This window comes from Cryptomeria japonica, chromosome 9, assembly GCF_030272615.1.
Source record: "Cryptomeria japonica chromosome 9, Sugi_1.0, whole genome shotgun sequence".
In the NCBI taxonomy this organism is placed as follows: domain Eukaryota; kingdom Viridiplantae; phylum Streptophyta; class Pinopsida; order Cupressales; family Cupressaceae; genus Cryptomeria; species Cryptomeria japonica.
Genome location: NC_081413.1, coordinates 127352204 through 127372806, shown reverse-complemented (window position 1 = coordinate 127372806; position 20603 = coordinate 127352204).

Below are 20603 nucleotides of genomic sequence, written 5' to 3'. Positions count from 1 at the left end.
ACATCTATACTTGAATCATCTTTTTCTTATTCTATAATGGTCAACTTCTTAGCCACAGGAGATTATGGATCATCAATCTTGATAACTTCTTTCTATTTCTGATCTTTCTTTTGCTTCTTTGGTTTCAGGGGAACAATAAGTATTGTATTCCTTGGTCTTCTCTTTTTGGAGGAGGAACTCTCCTTAGTTGAACTGGTAACAAGAGGTACCGGACCAATGCACCAGACCTTTTGAAATGCCATAAAGTAACCCTTGCATGCTTCATCTTTCTTTGCCAAACATTCTAGATATCGATAGATTTGCTTCACAATAGGGACTTGACTTCCATATCATATTTTCTTTCAATAGTAGAGACCTTTGAAAATACATTTTTACACATATAAGAAAAGATCCAAACTAGAAGGGATAACCATCATTCTTTTTCATGGTAATATTATCAATCGGCTGACTTCTCAACAATTCACACAAATCAGAAATTGCATCTTCCTTGACAAACTTATGTGCAACATACACAGCAATAGCAGAGGTAGAACCTTCTGTATTTCTAAAATAAATTTTGTAAGTGATTCTATATGTAACATACCTCACAATGGGATTGACAATTGTGTCAATCAACAGTGCTCTTTGATCTCCTATAACCCATGTTAGGGTTTCAACCTCCTTGTTTTTCACAGTCTTCTTTACGAGAATAGTTTCTTCACTACATAACCTAGTAACCACTGAAATGACCTCTTTTGTGATCGGATAGGGTTTATCTTACACAATGCAATTATTTTGCACTCAGCTCAAGATCAACTTAATCGATTCTTTATCATCAAACCAAGGAAATTCGTTCCATAGGTCTAACCCTTTTTGCCTCGATTCTTTAATCTTTCGTAATTTTGTATCTTTCAAGGTGCTTTCCATCTTCCTAATCTTATCACATTCAATTTCATCCAAACATACCTTTGCTAGAATCTGAAAGTCTTTGTAAATAGATTCTCTGATGATCATCTTGGATTCCACGAGATATGATGTAAACCCTTGCTCTATTTCAGTTTTTTCTCTTCAATTGGTCTTTTTCTCCTTAAACTCTTTGGTTTGCATAATGTAGAAATGACCTCAATTTTTTGTATTTAACTTATCAATTACTCCTAAATCTATCAGATTACTTATCCAACACTTTTTAACTTATCAATTACTCCTAAATGACCTCAACTTTTTGTATTTAACTTATCAATTACTATTTAACTCAAAAGTTGTAAGCTTACCGATCAATGAATCAATAGTTACCTTATCCTTTTAAATAGATATAATTTCTTGGATTGTAGATACTCTTATTGCATAATGAGGTTGAAGATTTCTAAGCATTTTAATTACTATTGCATCATCTTCCATTTTATCTCCAACACTCTTTATGCCGCCAACAACTTCTTTGATTCTTTGACCATATTGTGCAATATTTTCTCCTTCAAGCATTCTCATGTCATTGAACTTTCCTCTAAATCTTTCCTCTTTGGCTCTTTGAACATGCTAATCTCCTCCATAGATTGTATCTAACTTTTCCCAAACCTCACCTGTAGTTTCCAATCCTTGAACATCAATATATTCAGAATTAGATAAAGTACTTACAATAGCTTCTATGGCTTGCACATTATCTTGTTTCTCTCTAAGTTCATCCAGTGTTAAGGGAGTAGTAGTACGAGCAACATATTTTGTTTCAACTTGCTTCCAATATTGTGCACCAAGACCTTTGATGTAGATATTCATTATGTCTTTCCAAATCTTGTAGTTATCCTTGTTGAACTTAGGACCCTCTTTCTTCATCATATTGACTTCCTCAAAATCCTTCCCTCAAGTGGTTAGGCTTTTTGCACATAGAGGACCAAAACTCTGATACCAGTTGTTAATCCTATGAGGATCTCGTTAATACTGAGAGGGGGGCTGAATCAGTATTAATACCATTAAAACTTTAAATGCAAAAACAAACTTATATCAGATCTGAAATCATTTATCAAATATCTCAACTTCTTTTATCAGTTTTGCTAACACATTAATCATATCATTTACCACATCTATCAATTCTTTCACCACTTAAGCAGTCATATAAATTTGATCATTTAACAACTCATTAACCTCATCAATAAAATCAAACACTTTCTCTAACAACTCTTATCAGTACCAGTAACCTTTGATGAACCTCTGATAAAACATCATAACCGGTGTACTTAGAAATAGTGCATGAAATGTAACATAAACAAGAATGTCACATGAAAAACATTCCACACATGAACACCATAAGTTTTTACATGGAAACCTAAATAGGGAAAAACCACGGTGGGAGTTGGCACCCATAAAATATTTGTACTCTTTTGAAGTACTCCCTATTAGGAGCTTACAATATGCCCTGTTAGGAGCAAACCCTGTTAGGAGTCACCCGGTTAAGGGATTTGCGTAGCAGCCTGGTTAGGAGCTTGATGATCTGTTAGGATCAACCTCGTGAGAGGATTTAACACTCTTTTGAGAGCTTCCCTATTAGGGGACTTAAATGTTTAAGGCCTGTTAGAACCTACCCGGTTAAGGGATTTAACATGTTGCAGCTATTAGGGAACAACAGTAATAAAATGATATGTTACTTACACTTCTTTTCTTGCTTGATCACATCCAGTTATGCTCAACACTCTACAACTCTCAGGGATATCTCACACTTCTCTTGGATGGCTTAACACATTCTCTAAGACCACTGACACCATAAACATCAACTGTGTCATCCTAAATAGCCATCTCAACTAGGTCGGCCACTAAACCCTAATCTTGAAACTACAATACAAATCATAAGAGATCATCAGAGATCATTACAACAAATTACAATGCAATATCAACCGTTGGTTGATCGTAACCCATCATAAAAATCCGATCTATACCAAAGTCAAAACCTCAAAACACTCTATTAAGCATTTCGTTGTTTCCTAATAAATTCTTCCGTGAATCATGTCAAAACACTAATTAAATCATTCACACGGGTTGTGTCATGTTACCACCTTCATGTAGACTCACCGTCGATCACCGTCATAACAAAAATCATTACCGGTTTGATGATATCTTCACCGATCTTAAACCCTACTAAAACCTTAGCAAAACTTCATCAAAAATTTGAAACACGTCTTCTGGTAGTCATCGCAAGTTCCATTTTCGGTCAGATACTCCTTTCAATGATACAAGTTCACATTCCAAACTGCAAATCACCAATCATTATTGATCATCGGATTCAATTAAAACATCTTTGCTTTGCTAGTTAAAGTCCTATTTCACAGACTTCAGTTCTCTGTCAGTAAACCCTGTCTTCCAGTAAACCAAATCACTTAGATGACAAAATAAAACATCAGGAACATCAATAATCACCATTTGACATTAGTTACCATCAATGACAACACAAATTATTGATCAAGTCATCTAGTCACAGAATCTCAATCTCTTCATCACAAATAGACTTTTATCATTTACCCGTGCAGTCATCCATCTTCAACTACATCACCTCATATGTATCAGTTATGTCAAATGCCAAAATTCTCCCCCTTTGGCATTGATGGCAACACCAATCAGATATACAATCAGAGTAACATCATCATCTGCAACTTGCTTGTTGGTATCACATTATCTGACAGTTCTCCTCCTTTTGTTTTCTCCCCCTTAACCAATGCTTCTCTCAATCTGATCTTTTGATCTTCAACTTCCCTCATATATTTTATTCTCCCATATCTGATTTATTTTCTTCTCCCCCTTTGACAACAATGCCAAAGGTATAAATTCATCACTTGTCTTCAATTTTGGTGCTTCCTCTTCCATCATCTCAGAAAAATTATATAAGAGCATTAAATCAGTTCTTTACTTTAGACTTGCTCCCCCAAAGGAGTAGCCTACACCTTCATCAATCCTTAGTGAAAGATAAACATGAAATCCATAGGATTGATGAATCTCCATCATTCTAGTTCTTTCAGTGTAGGGGTCTAACCCCTAGTTTACCTCTAAGAAACTCAAAGGTAACCTTTGGTAAGGGCTTAGTAAAGATATCAACTAACTGATCTTTACTCTTCACATATTCCATCTTCACCTATTTTTTCTTGAACTCATTCCCTTAGGAAATGATACTTCAATTCAATGTCCTTGGTTCTAGAATGAAGTACAAGATTCTTAGAAATATTTATTGCACTTGTATTATCACAATAGATAGTCACTGGTTCAGACATGTCTATCTTGAATCCTTCTAGCACATGACTCATCCATATTGTATGTGTGCAATTCATGGATGCAGCTACATACTCTGCTTCAACTATAGACTAAGAAACACAAGTTTGTTTCTTACTCGTCCACGCCACTAATCTTCCACCAAGTAGAAAATCTCCTCTGGTTGTGCTTTTTCGATCATCCACATTACCTGCCCAATCTACATCAGTAAAGACATCCAAATTAAAATCTCCTCTATAGGAATACCATAAACCATAGTCTACTGTGCCTTTGAGATATCAAAAAAATTTCTTCATGGCCACCATGTGACTCTCCTTAGGCTCTTTTTGAAATCTATCCACTAATCCAACAGCATGAGCAATGTCTGGTCTGCTATGAACAATATAGTGTAGCTTTCCAATCGATTTGTACTCTTTTTCACTAGTAGTAGGGGAATCATCTTGCTTTGACAACTTGCAGCCTGTCACCATTGGTGTTCCTACCGATTTGCAGTCTTCCATGCCAAAAGTCTTCAACACCTCTTTGATATACTTGGTCTGACAAATAAAAATACCATCATTTAGTTGTTTGACCTGTAAGCCAATAAAGAACTTTATTTCACCAATTAGAGACATTTCAAATTCCTTTTTCATTATATAAGAAACATCCATACACATCATCATTTCCACTAAAAATTATGCCATCTACAAACAATTTTGCTATCAGCATCTTGTCTCCATCAGTCTTCAAATAAATATTGTTGTCCTCACTGGTATGTTGGAATCCAATTTTGATCAAATGTGCATGTAATCTCTCATACCATGCTCTTTGTTGGTTAACAGATTTAGCCTTTCTTAATTTTATGATGAATGACTCATGTACGCCCTTAGTTTTGCGAAAGGAAAATTGAACCAACAGTTAGGTAATCCAATGAATAGTTTACCCTCTGCATAAGGGTCCAGCTTCCCGTATGATATTCAACAAATTTTTAAATATACAAAAATATTAACTTCACTTTTAACCAGAAAGTGAGAAAAGGAATTTCATATTCATCAGTCAACAGCACATGAATGCTAGGAAGATAAATATTCTATATGTAAACCCACATATTTACAATCAAAATAACTTCACTTCTCAAAAAATTTAATTAAAGAAACAATAAAATTATGGACTTTGATTGAGTCTCTCTCGTGCCTCATAAGACAAGGGGAATCATAACATCCACATAAAGTTAAAGAAAGGATTACTTATCAAATTCATTCAAAGACATATGAAAGTGGATAATCAAAGAAGCAACAGATTCTACACAAATAGATATATCCCAACAGAGATTCTTCTTTCTGCATTCAAATACAAAAATTTGAAAGTTGTTGAAAATGTCTAAATTTATTCACTGATAAAATGTCTTCATTGAAAATCCAAATTATCCAAAACAAAAGTCTATTAATTTTTCTCCAGATTTCTTGGACCTTTTTTAAGTCTTTTTCCAGAAATATATAGTTAAACTTCTCCCCTTAACCACTCGCTAACCACAGAGTTACACCACTCTACCTGGGGGTAAGTTAAATAGTTTGTTTTAAAAACTAACTTATAAAACCATTTCTTGACTAAACATAGAAGAAAACAAAGAAAACATGGGAACAAGTATCCATTTCATGACAACGGATGACCAACTTGATCTTTCTCCCATTTTGTGAATGACTCTGTGAATTGTTGGCTGACAAGTTCATTCAGAATGCCTACGTGTAAAATTCGTTGTTGCCAAACCTCCTTATCACGATGCACCTATTTTACTTTCTCCACATGATTGTTCAAATGATCTTTGCATAAAAATAGTAAGGATTCAATTTTGGCAATGGTGGAGAAATCTTCCTTGGTGACCATCATTGCACTCTTAACCATATCAATTTACATTTCAAAGGATTTCTTCGGGCGTTAGCAGTGTCAATAGTTTTCCCATCCTCCTCCATATATTTCACCCCTATGCATTTCAAATCATTAAGCATGTTTTGCACCAATTCAAAGAATTCTCGCCCAAGTTTTACAAATTCCTCATAGCCCTATTTTATTACCAAATTTCTCCATTCAATGTTATTTTTGAAGATATATAGAACAATTTCATCAAATCCCTATAAAGGCTTCTTTGCAAGGAACTTCATTATGCCATGCCTTTGAATTTCTTCCATGTGAGCTATTGTTTGATCTCATTTGGCTTCTTTGTTCTTCCAGGTTGTTTTTTCCTTTCCCAACTCTTGGATGACTTTAGCAGCATCATCATACACCTTTCTCAAATGCCAAATGTATTTTTTTCCCTCTTTCCTAATCATATCCAACCATTCAAGGAACACCCCATGCACCATTTTATTCCTTTGTACTTTTGACTGCTAGGGGATTTAGGATCGAAGAGTGTCGGTTGTGCAGACAGTGGTTGGGGATATGGTCCATGGATTGCATCAATGTATTTTGACATTTATCTTAAGGCTTCTTTTAGTTTCTTTTTGTCTTTTTCATCCTTCCAAGTCTTGTTTATTATATTTTTCGTTGAAACTTCAAGATGAAGAACATCTGTAGCCCGAGAAGCAGTACCAATATTCAGCTTTTCAACAGTAAAATCTTGGGCTATAGGATCCTCTGTTTTCTCATATGTCAATGGGCATGCTATCTCCGAAATCCAATTCCCACTGTTGGCATCAAAATCAATTTTCAAAATAGTTTTCAGCTTCTTCACTTTGGGATTTTTCCCCAAGCACTTGCTCACCATGTCTTCCAACGACACCAAAACTAGAACTACATTCCTTTTCTTGCTATTCAAAGTATTTTCAAACCATAGGGGTCCAGTGCGCATAGGAGTTTCATCAAAGCCAGCTTTGGTTTCTTTTTCATTCCTTACTACCAATGTGGTAGCAATGTTTGCCAAATTATCCACTTGTTGAGTGTCGTTTGCATCATCAACATTTAGCACCTCCAAGTGTGGATGAGTTGAAGGATCGTCCATATCAGGAGAGGCTTCCAAATCAACTACCACTGAATACATAGGAGATTTCTTAGTTTCACTTCTGGTTTTGGCCCTGGTGATCCTAGTAGGAGTTGGTTCCTTTTTTATTTCCACCGGCCTAACACTCTGATTAACTTTAGTCTATTTTCTATATGATCCTGAAGCACAAGATGTAACATGGGAGCTAGCCAATGGGACTTCAAAGGACAAGGTTGAACCTTTCTTAGAGCCCTTTCCCATTATTCACTCTCTTAGCCATCCTTTTGTTCTTGTGATAACTGGGAATGTCGTTGTTTGAATCTAGTCCTCCTCATCTTTTTCCCAGTCCACTTCTGGAATGACTCCCTTCTACTTATCATCCACAAACTGGGGATCCTTCTGTTCACTCTCATCATCTTGACATTAGCAATATTCATTTTTAACTCAAAGGCCATGACCTACTTAAGGGTGAACCTTTGATGTGTCATCTTCCTAACTTCAAACTCATCGCAACAATCAGCCCAAAAATCCTCTATATTTGGCACATGGACAAAATCCTTTCTCAATGTCAGATGGGCGGCAGCAAATCCTTTGGTATCAAAATTTGCTCGTGGACCATATAATTAAAAATTCAATTTCTTAAGTTCTAATTCCAAATTCAAGACATCAGAGACACTATTACAAATAAAAATAAGTTAATTCAATAGGAAATTAGACACCTGACTGATGTCTAGCTCTGTACTTTGTATCAATATAGGCCAGTTGCCTACATATCTCCATTAAAATCTTCTTGTCAAATACATATATAGGCAGCTTGTACGGTTCTCCTTAAAAAAAACCTACCCTTAAGTAAGTAAACTTGGGAAGCTATATGAAGAAGCTACCATAAGTACCAATCAAATGCATAGCTTCATCCAACAACCTTTAATGAATGTTTCCCTTCAGTTCGTACACCATTCTGCCTAGAAATATGTCATGCAATTTACAATAATTTTCATACGACCTTTGTTGTTGTAAATGTGAGTGATATTCAAATATTTTCATATTATCCACCCACGCTTCATGATACAAACTAGGCCACATCCTAATACATGCCAAGAAATACATGAGATACGATGACATATAGAATTTTTTTTTACCGAAGCAACTGAAACCCTCATGCAGTCGGTCTGCAATCAATTATGCCCAATCAATATATCTTCTCTCACCAAAAATAACCTGTATGAAAAAGTACATCCAATCTTCCCAATAAAAGGCAAGTTTGTTCCCCCTCACTCTATGTAACAAAATGACTATATCCCTAACTTCTTTGATTTGATTTTATCGGGTCAATGGACTTGGTAGTCGGGAACCTCCTCTTTGAAATTTTAACAGCCAGTTTCTAGCAATGACATTCCTATAGAATGATTTATTTTCTAAGAAAAGTCCCTATGACTTACACACCATCAAATCCTCATATTGCTCCTTCGCAGGTATTTTCATAACGGCAGTAACAACCTCCCGACTAACCCTAAGAAGAACCTCACCATCTATGCCTCTTATATATTTCTCAGCAAGGTCATATCTATTCATGCATTCTAGAACCAGCTCAGGACATGATACCACTAGAGGGAAATTTGTCACTTCCACTAACCCACTATCTAGAATCTTTTGTATTAAGGGAGAACCAGTGGGATTTTGTGCCCTTTCATAAAATTCATCTAGGTCTATTGATGGCAGAAAAGTGTCCCCTAACTCAGGCAAGGTACAAACTAATCAAGACCTTTTGTCTATCTTGGGCAATTTAGGTCTCATTTTGAATTACCGACAGAAAAATCACAGCAAGGGAGATGAACTGAACCAATTGAACTACCAAAAAAAGCTTCCAATTTAAGAAATCACAAGGATGAGATGAATAATTTGAACTCACCATTCATGCAGAGTTCAGAATCCAAAGAGACAAGAATGGTAAATATCGTCTATCCAAATCCCTTCCTTACCAAATTAGGCAAATGAAGAAGGCAAGTATTTTTATTTTGTAAAATAAAGCAAATCTTGAGAACAGGCTTAAAAATGGGTCACACGATTTGATATGATTGTAACTGCATGCTTATCCATGCAAAATTACTCTAAAAAGACTTAATTCTGACAATTCATTAATTACAAGTATTTTCCCTCCATATCCTTCTCTGACATGATTATTCTCAAGTATGGCTCTTCATCGCGACTCATTCCATCGAGGTTCACCTTTTAAATCCAAAATATTCCCTCCATGTTGATGCTTCACCACTTTTATTTCCAAAGCTAACAATCCTTGAAGTTTGAAGTTTGAACCTTCCGTGAAGTAGTTCAAAAGTTCAAGTTCAAAAAAATAGAACAAGTTCAAATTCAAAAGAACAGGACTCAGACAAGACTTTGACTTTCTCAATTTTGAACCGTGAACCTTGAAATTTTTGAAAAAGTTTAATAGTTCAAGTTCAATGACAATTTTTATAAAGATCTTTAACTCTTTTAAAAACAAAACTGCGATACAACATACCCATTTGAACTTAAGCCTTGAACTTAGATGAGGTTCAACTGAGAGGTTCAGTTCAAGTAATTTTTTAACAAGACAAAAACCGAGAACTACACAAGCCCATACTAAACAAATACTCCTTATTTTAAATAACGTGAGAAAAAAAATGCCTCAGGAAAATGAGGAGGGTAACATCGGCTCTAATTGGGGACTAGGACTGTAAAGGACTAGGGAGGAATTCTGAAACTCTGATTTTGCACAAAAATAGAAAATAAGACCAAGACCAACAAAACAAACACAATAAAACCGACACAACCAAAAAGAAAACAAAACTAACCTACAAAAAATGCAGGGGACTCTTGGTTACAACTTATAAAGCTTAAGATCGTGTCCATTATAAGACAGGGGAAGCACAGTACCATCAATATACGAAAGCTTGAAAGAATTAGGCCATTTAACCTCATAAATCAAAAATGGACCTTTCCACAATGATTCAAATTTACCATGTGCCCCTTTAGGTTCTCTTCTTCTATCCCAGAGTAAAACTTGATCTCCCTAAATAAATTTTATGGGTCTGGCTCTTTTGTCAAAAAAAATCTTGATGTGTAGCTAATGTTCATTGATATAATCAATGATTTTATCCCTTTCCTCTTCTATCTTAATCAAATGCATGATTCTTTTCTCTAAGGAATCCTAAAAATATGCGTCCTCAATAACTATTTGTAATTTTGAAGCTACCAGTTCTAGAGGCAAAGATAACTGTACCCCCACACCATACACCAATTCAAATGGAGACATCCCTATTTCCCTTTTAGGAGATGTCCTATCCGCCCAGAGAGCCTCATAAAACTTCTTGTGCCAGTCCTTTGAATTCTCACTTACCATCTTTTTCATAATGTTTATCAAGTTCTTATTGCTAGACTCCGCTTGACCATTTCCTTGCGAATAGTAATCTGATGAGTGGGCAAGAGAAATTCCATGATCATAACAAAACATAGAGATTTATGTAGAAGAGAAATTCATAGCATTGACAATCACTATCTTCTAAGGAACTCCAAAGCAAACCAGAATGTTTTCTTTTAAGAAATCACAAACCACTTCAGATGTAGTCTTTCATACAGAAATGGCTTCCACCTATTTGGTAAGTTAATCTGTTGCAGTAAGTATATGTGTATGTCCAGCAAGAATGGCTTCCACCTATCAATGATGATATGTTTTGCATCATATAGGAATGGCTTCCACCTATCAATGATGATATGTTTTGCATGCATTTTATGGGGAAATATTATTAATAGCCATGGTTGGGTTGTTCATTGTTTTGTGAAAATATATACAAGTAGACTGGGACATTAGAGTTATAAACATCATAAATTGTATTTGAGATCATTGTCCTAATTGTAACAGTCAACCACCATTGGCCCAAGGCCACACCAACACCATTGTGACACCAAGGTTTGTGCATATTGGTGTAAGGGCTACTCTTAGGACATTTCATTACCATTGCATATACAAACCTAGTGGGGTTTCCAAACACAACTTGTTTGAGTAGGCAGTATCATTGGTAAACTTGTGATTGTCATAATTGGTACCCTTAGAATAGTCATTAATATTTGGTCTATGGCACTTTTTATGGCTTCTAAATGATTCTATGGGGTGTGCAGGGGTCCCACACATCTATTCCAACATTCCATTCAAAGGCACTTCACTCTCACCTATATTATATTCCACTTTCTCTATGTTGCTATCCTAGAGGTCTGATACATGAAGAATATCAGACCAATCAATCAAATCTAGCGTGTGTCTGAGAGGTTTTGGAGACCTGCAAGAAAGAGAAATGAAAATAAATATTTACAAGAGCCTTTCCAACCAGTGGTGTGAGTTTTTAACAGTGAAAAGGCCAAAAATACATTTTTTCCCACTCATTTGAAACCCTAGTGAGTGTTTTGATAGTTTTTGGAAAAATAGTGATATCTTCTTCAAAATTCAATGGATCTCAATGCTACAAAATATGAAATGAATTTAATTCACTTCTCTACCATATCCAATCGACTTCTAATGAAAATATGATGAATTTCACAATTAAAAATAATGACAATCAAACTGAAACATTTTTGTATGAACAAAAATCTCCAACTTCATTTAGTAAAACTTTCAAAATTCAACAAGACAAACTTGGGTTGGTGTGAAAAAGGCCTATTTATGCCCATCCAATTGGGTTACAATCTCAAACCAACCTCCCAGCCAAATTTTTAAAAGTTGTCATGACAATAATGATAACTTTTTACATTTTTTATAATTTTTACAATTTTTGCCCAATGGACCTCAAACTTTCCCAATTAGGTCCAAATACATCATAATGGCCTCAAATGGCCTTATTTACATGAAATAACACAATAAAAACTAAAATCTCAAATTTTGACCATTTTGGCCAAACCTAGGTCCCTAGGGTGCTCCTGCACCATCAAACCATGTGAATTATAAAAAACAAATGTGTTTTGGAAGTTTTAATGAGAGAAGATATAAATATTTCTACCTCTCAATAAAGAAAAAAATACCACAAATCTCATTATTCATAAGAAAGTGTTTATTGATTCATAGAGTTCCCCCAAACCCTTCAACAAATAAATTTAACAATCTCCCCATTGGCCTATCCTCAAGTGACAAACATAATAGACAAGTTGAGAAACCATTCTATACTGTGAAATAAAATGCATACCTTTTTCATTGGTGAGATGTGAAATTGGGCTTGTAATATGTTTTGCAAAACCATCCCATGTTTTCACTTTTATTTATTTTGTTAATTGGAGCCTAGTCTAGGAGGTTAGACAAGTTGTTTTGTAGGTTGTAGCTGTAATAAAGTGCTAGAGGAATTTAGAGAGAAGTATTCTTATTAAAAGAACAAATAAGAGCAAGAACAACTAACTTAGATAAAGTAGATAAAGTCAGAGCCTAACGATCAAGCCTTCCTACTTTTGAAATTTTCTTTATGTTTGAATTTTTTTTATTAATCAATCCTAAAAATATATATATCTAGAATATATATTTTTTGTAACCTTTGATTCATTAGAATTATTCTACGAGACCTAACTTATAACTTTTTTTCATATTCTAATTTTACTCTCTTTTCTTAGTGGCATTAAATTTTTTGAAAATCCTATATGTGTTTTCATATCTATGTTTAAGATTCCACCCAAAAGTTAACATTGCTTTGATAACTCCAAATTCATATCTAATATCATCCTAAGGTAACATGTTCATACTCAATCAATAAGCTTTCTCTATGTGATTTCAAGTAAGATATTGATCTATATAGTTAATTTTGTGATTGATTTGAGGGATACATCCATTGTCAAACCTTAAGAAAATTTTGTTCCATATCCTAGATTTATTTTGTTTTAATTCTCAGTGAGTAATTTTGAATAGTAATAAAGTGGTATATATCCTTATATTTAAATGACAAACGATCAGTTATTTGAATAAATACATATAAACATAAAACATATTTTTCAAATCTTATCTATTACAATTAAATATATTTAACGATACCATATTATACATATCCCCATTTATATAATGAACAATAAAGACTTCTTTACAGTATTATATATTCATTATAACTGATAATGCTTACCAAAAAAAATAAAGGTAAGAGTTTATATGTTGAACCGTTCTTAAATAGATATGGTTGCAAATCGCTTTGATATATTATGTGTTGATATGTGGCGACTAATCAGCAAAGTACTGTACACTCAGCACGTATCCTCGTCGGGGTCCGAGGTTGGGCCGAGCCCCGAGAAAGTGGGCGAAGCCCACTATGGGGGTTCAGGGGCGGCAGCCCCCGAGAAAAAAAAAATTGTCATTTTTGTTGATGAAAACCGACATTGTAATAAAACCCTAAAAAGGCCGACTTTGTTTGTTGCCCTAAAAATGCATGTTATAAGCGGCTGGGATGCTTAAGGCATTATAAAGTTGATGTACTATTTTACTGGATAATAAGAAAGATTGGATGACTGTGTATGGTGGACGTAACCCATTCTGGGTGAACCACATTAAATCTCTGTGTTATCTGTGTCCTATTTTATTCCTTTATCTTTTGTATTTAAATCTGCATATAATTGTTAGTTCATATTTGCTTCGGATCTGCTAGAAACCCTAACATTATGTATACCATATTGCTATAACCAATTTTTCGTGCTATACTCTTGGATCCAATACTCACGATTTTGGATTTTAGATAGAATGCCTCACTAGATTACTTTGGACTGTAGGTGTAGATTCATTGTGGTTTATCATTAAAGAATTCAAACAGTTGTACATAGTTTATGGGTAACTTCACTTAAGAAACTCATGTCTCATCTCTAAGGGTTGAGAACATTTCCATCAGATCATGTCCTTTTTGGGTAACGCTCAATCATGTGTTTCATGTTGGTTAGAAAGTTACAAACTAGAGCAAACAAGGATGCAATCCTGTATTTCATAGTAATGCAACATTTCCAAATTTATTTCAACATGAAACCAAAAGAACTAGTTTTAGTTAAAAGCTCTATCAAATTTTATTGGCCCTTGTTAATACATTTATAATGATTAGTTGGATGCTCTGGATATTTTGTCATCCTCAACATGGTGAGCTCATCTCTGATTCTTTTCACTTTTAAATGCAATAAGCTCCTAAAGAAGTGGGTCGTATTATTCGACAAAGTTGATGTCTCCATGGGTGAAGAGCTATGTTGGCTTAGAAGTTAACTCTAAGAATATATACAAGGTTCTCATATAATTTTTTATGCTGCCAATAATATTGGTGTAACAAATACTTGATGGTATCTAAGGGAGAAAGAAAGAAAATTTCCAAACGTTGCATCTCCCCATTAAACTCCAATAAATGGTAGGACAATTTGAGGTCGTTGATGCATATTTGATTAGTGATCTATCACATAATATATTATAAATTCATTTGCCTTCCTTGTGCTAAACATTTAAGGCATTATTGCACTTGCTAGACAAAATTTTGGGCAACCACATTCAGATTGCGGGTGATTTTGCAATCAACAAATTATTTCAATAGGATTCGATTTATGACTGATTTGCACCTTATATAAGTGTTGTAGAAACTTAAAATTAAAATTATATTCACTCTTTGTGTATGAGGATAGTAATGGAGTAGCAATGTATATAAGTGTTGATGATAACACTTGATCTTCTTAGCTAAAATGATCTTCTTAGCTAAAATTGATTTATAACATTAGTTTATGTTGTCGAAACTCATCCTAAGTATGCCATTAGATGGGTCACAGGCTGAAAAGTTAATCATCTTGTCTCCAGTGAAGAGGCACTCGCCAAATAACACCTCCCTTGTGATTGTGGCAACCAAAAGAATATGTAGGCCTTCATGTCTTCTATTTCAGCAATTGTTATAATTGTAAATATTGTCCAAAACATTTTTCTATTTGCAGCCTTATAATTTATTTGGCACTCAATCCTTAATTAGAACTCTTGATCTCTCTTTCATCAACATCCTTGATGGTTCTACCAAGGGCTTTTACCATGGATTGAGGTCTCATAACTGCTCCTCTTTCATGAATGAAGAAATTACCTTGCCTGAAATGCTTCCATTTTGAGCAAAGAAGTTGTGTCCTTCTAGATTACCCTTTTCTTAATAGATATTTGACAAGACAGTGGGGTTTGTATCTAGTATTTTCTCTTTAAATTACTAAATTGTCGAAGCATTCCTGTTGCTTTCGCTTGAAAAGACATTGTTTCCACCCTTTTTCATGAAGTGATGACATCGAATGAAAAGAAAGAAATATAAAGTTAGAAGACTGTGGAAATGAAAGAGAAATATATAAATTATTTTTATTGTTTATTTTTTGAAGAGTATTCACACCATATTTGAAATGATGATTTTCTTCAAAACTTGTTTCCTTAAAATCAATTCGGGATGACTATTGAGCCTTTACAATATTTCATTTTATATATTATATTATATCGAAAACCACTAGAATGTGCTTAAGATGTAATGAAATGTTAATTTAGAGTTTCAACTTGGTACATATAAGAGATTATATAATTGGATAAAATATTTTAAAAAGTATTTTAATCTTACTAAACAAAAAGATTTATACAATTTCTTAACAAAAGAGTATCCTATCCTCATCATATCAAAATGAACAAAATAAGTTTACTTCCTTTTACAAAGTCAAAGGATGTCAAGGTAAAAGATAAGATAAGCTTATTATAAATACCACTATTAAACATTTTAATATTCTTGATCACACATAATATAAAATACATAAGAAATTACAATAAAAAATATTTTTTTGATTCCCTTTGTTTCTACCATGATGAGATCTCAAACAAACTTGAGCATAAGTTTAGTAGTGTTAGCTATCACCCTATTATACTAAAAATTTCTCTTAGTATCATGTCAATTAATTAATATTGGTTTTATGTCTATTTTGAGAAAATGGCTTTACTATGTTTGGTATGTCTTTCAATTTGAGATCATGATTTCTTATATGTGTCAATTTTAAGTATATTATGGGCCCATAACCCATAGGTCCCAAGATCAATTTAATAACTAGAAAATAAGATATCTAAATGAGTTGAAAAATTTTAGGAGTAAACATGTGGACATGTTGAACTATACAGGGGGAGAGATGACCTTTAAAATTTTTTTTTTATACCAAAATTTAAATTCAAATACCCTAGTTACTTGAACAAAAGAAAGGTTGGAACTATTTTATATCAAGTGTTTTGTGGGTGGTCATAATGCATTTTTGTTTTCTTTAAAGATGCTAGTAACTTTATTTTTAGTATTATCTTTACCTATTGTACTTTTCTATTCGACTCTATCAACCCAATAACCTTGTACATGTGATTTATTTTATTAAAGAGGATATTCATGTAGTCTGAAATGCATGATTATCATCTTTGGATGACACTTTATATGAGATTATCAATTTGGGATATACTTATAAGAAATATATGTATATATAGTAAATAAATTCATTTTATGTATATATATAGTAGATAGGTTTTGGTAGCTCCCAAGAACAACTAACTTAGATAAAGTAGATAAAGTCATTTCATCTCCCTGATTGGGTTGCTCTTGTTCCATTGGTGTTGTCCTTTCCTTTTCCAAAAAATTGGCTTTAAAGGCTCTTGCATTTGGGTTAGCTAATTCCCTATCAGCACTATTTTTAATAGGTTTACCAGTACTCAATGGTTCATACAGTCCTCTTAGGAGTTGGACCATCTCAACCATGGTGCGTCTGATCATATTAGCTTGAAACCAGTGCGCCTCATATTAGCTTGAAACTAGTGTGCCTCATATTAGCTTGAAATTAAACATATGCCCCCTATTGGTAGCAGATGGGGATAGAATATCATTCATTGTACATATCAATGAGGTGTGCCTTACATCTAGATAATCATTAAAAAAAAAAAAATTTAAATAAATATCCATCGAAATTACGACAGAAACTAAACTTTGCACTAATGATGAAATCATCAAACCAACAGCATTCTCGTCGATGCAAACTTTCAAGTTGCCATCGCAATTCCGATGCCAACTAAACAAACATCCAACAAGGGTGTTGTATGTTCGATGGCACTTCCTTGTCGGATGATCATTGATGCATATTACTAGACCAACGACCAAACCGTCGAGGCAAAGTTTCATGTTATCATTGACATTCCGATGAAAACTAAACAAACCTCCGATGAGGATGTTGTATGTCCGACAAATTTTTGGACCAAAAAGGTGAGTATGGTCGTCGTTGGCAGAGTTCACAGTATTGTCGTAATTCTGACATTCAAAGGCATCATCAGAAAGTCTGATGATGAGTTTTCGATGGCTTCATTTGTCGACAGTCCAACAAAATATAGTCTCAATTCCAACGATTGGCCATCGGAAATCAGCCCCGAATGTACTAGTGATAGCCCCTAGAAATTAATTTATTGTGTTGGTCCTCCCTTTTCTCTTGCAAGGTGTTCGACAAGTGGTAGAATGTTGGGAAAAAAATGGTGTCTCAACCTTGCATTTACATGATGTTACTATTTATATTAAGTTTTCATTTGAGCACTAAATGGTGCAAAATTTTCCCCAAAGCTTCTGGTTGGGTAGATAAGCATTCTGGTAAAGTTTTGTTGCAATATCACAACTACTTTTGAAGATATGAAAGTTTATGTTTTGGAGGGGTGCAATGCAAGGTTTTAATTTAATTTTGAGGACTTTAGAGGCTCTTAAACACCCTAAAAAGTGGTCATAAATAGTGTACTAGTTTATGAGGTGATAGATCACTTTGCGAGCTTTCTGGCACTTCAAACAATTTGTCAATCGGACACACGGTTCACAACTTATAGCCTCTGGAAGTTTGTACTCCTAAAATAGAAAATATAAAATGCATCAGACACATAAATGAGCTGTAAAAGGGAGGGACATGTGTTAATGTGTGTTTTGACATAGGGAATCTAGATAGAAGATAAGCTTGGCTCTACTTTATTGGGTGGTTTTAGCCCATGGTTTTTTAATACCATTTGACAGTTTCTTGTATTGTATCTCCTATATATGAGGTGCATGAGATAGAGATTATGTGTAAGAGTCTTATGGCTATTGAGTTACCTCTGAATCTTTGATTAGTGGCACTCTTGTGAAAATATTTCTCTACAAGTATATTAAAATATGTTGTTGATTATTGAATAATATATTGCGTGGCTTTTGGAGTGTGGGGTTTTTCTCCCGAAAGGGTCTTTCCCACATAAATCATTGTGTTGTGGTATGCATGATGTTGTGTCTATTTCTGCTAAGTTTATGTAACTGTTATAACAATATGTAAAATTTTTTGTTTTACCCTTCTCTCAAGGTTAGTGTAGGAAGTTGTTTCGCTACTTAACTTACTTACAATATTAGTTTCACCAATATCTTGTTGTGTCAAAATACTTTTAACAGCAGAGTGTGGCACATACACTATTGCATGAGAATGAATAATGTAATACCTGGAATGTTTAATAGCTTTTACCATTGCAAATGCTTGCTTCTCCATTAATGAATATTTTAGTTCATGTTTCTTGAGTGGTACACTCATGAAGGCAATTGGAACTTCCTTATTTTCCTTATTTTTTGCAATTAAATTCCTGACATGGTATGCTCAGAGGCATAGCAGTAGATGGTGAAATACTTCTTCAAATATGGATTAATGAGCACAGGAGCTTGTGCTATAGCTTCTTTTACTATCTTGAATGCTTTTTTTCCTTCATCATTCCATCTGAACACCTATTTTTCACTCATCAAATTCACTATCTATTGGGTAATCTATGCAAAATCAAGGACAAATCTTCTCAAAAAATTCACTTGACCAAAGAAGGATCTAACTCCATTTCTATTTGATGGTAAACTTAGTTGTTGCATTTTCTTCACCCTCTCAGGATCTATCTTGACGCCTTCTTTGGAAATGATGTGACTGAGCAATTTACCTTCAGTAACATGGAACATTGACTTCTTCGGATTCAAAGACACTCCATGCTCTTTGCACCTCTGCAAAACTTTCCTTAAGTCTCTCAAATGATGCTTTTTCCATTTCAAGAAAATAGTTAAATCATCAAGATACACAACAATTATTTTATCTTTCAAGTGACCAAGAGACAAGTTCGTAGCCCTCTGGAAGGTTTCTCCAGCATTTATCAGACCAAACGACATCTTGTTATATGCAAAGGTACCCTAGGGAGTGATGAAAGTTATTTTATGATGATCCTTTTCTGAGAGACTAATCTAATTGTAGCCTGAAATCCCATCTAACATCGACATCATCTCAAAACCCAAGACTGTTTGCAAAATATGATCCATAGCAGGCAGTGGATAATTATCCTTAAGACTAGCTTGATTCAAATTTCTAAAATCCATAAAAATCCTTATTTCTCCATTCTTTTTATGAACTAGAACTATATTTTCTATCCAGGTGAAATGATGAATAGGATATATAAGTTTTTCCTTTAACATTTTATCCACCTCCTTGAAGATGGCCTCTGCAACCTTGGGATTAAAGTTTCTCAATTTCTGCCTGAATGGACTTGTTCCTAGTTTCATAGGAATATGGTGTTGAAACTGCCCATCTCTAAAAAAATTCAGATCATCATAGCACTAGGCAAACACATCCATGTATTACATTAAAAGATTAATGAATCTTCTCTTCTCTTAAGGGGTAAAACACTTTCCCAAATCGACAAACTTAGGATCCTTTTCATCACCCATATTAATCCTCTCATAATCACCAGAATTATGATTTGTTGGTAATCGTTCATCCTTCCTCTTAATGAAAGCATCCTGACGGTTAAAAAGGTGCTCTAAAGACACTAACCCTCTAGGAATTTTATTTCCTTTCAACTAGATAATTTCATATCCCGGTTCTTCTCCTGAATCTGGGGGAATTCCTTACATTCAGTTTCAGATCCTTCATAAAATGTAGTTATGAATATTTCAGCACAATGTAGAAAGTTTTTAATGTGCTTATCATTTCCAAAGACCTGCCAAAATTTTGAGTTATCAGGGACACTTGGCCTATATATCAACTCCACCCAATAAGTATCTACTATGAATTTAGGATGAGGAATCAAGAGAGAAGCCGACACTGCCAAAGAATCAGCTTTAGAATTAAATTCACATGGGATGGCTTCAATAGAAAAAGCATCAAAACCTTCAATTTCATTCTATACCTTGTTCTGGTAGTGCTTTGATCTTTCATTCTTTACAGTGAATAACCCTCTTACTTGTTTTAAAATTAACTCGGCATCTCCTTTTACCCAAAATAGTTTCACTCCCAATTTCTTTGCTTCAACTATTCCCAACAATAGAGCCTCATACTCAGTAGTATTATTTGTATTTTTAAAGTCCAACTTGAAGGATAAAGGAATATCTTTTCCAGAGGGAGGAATAAGAAC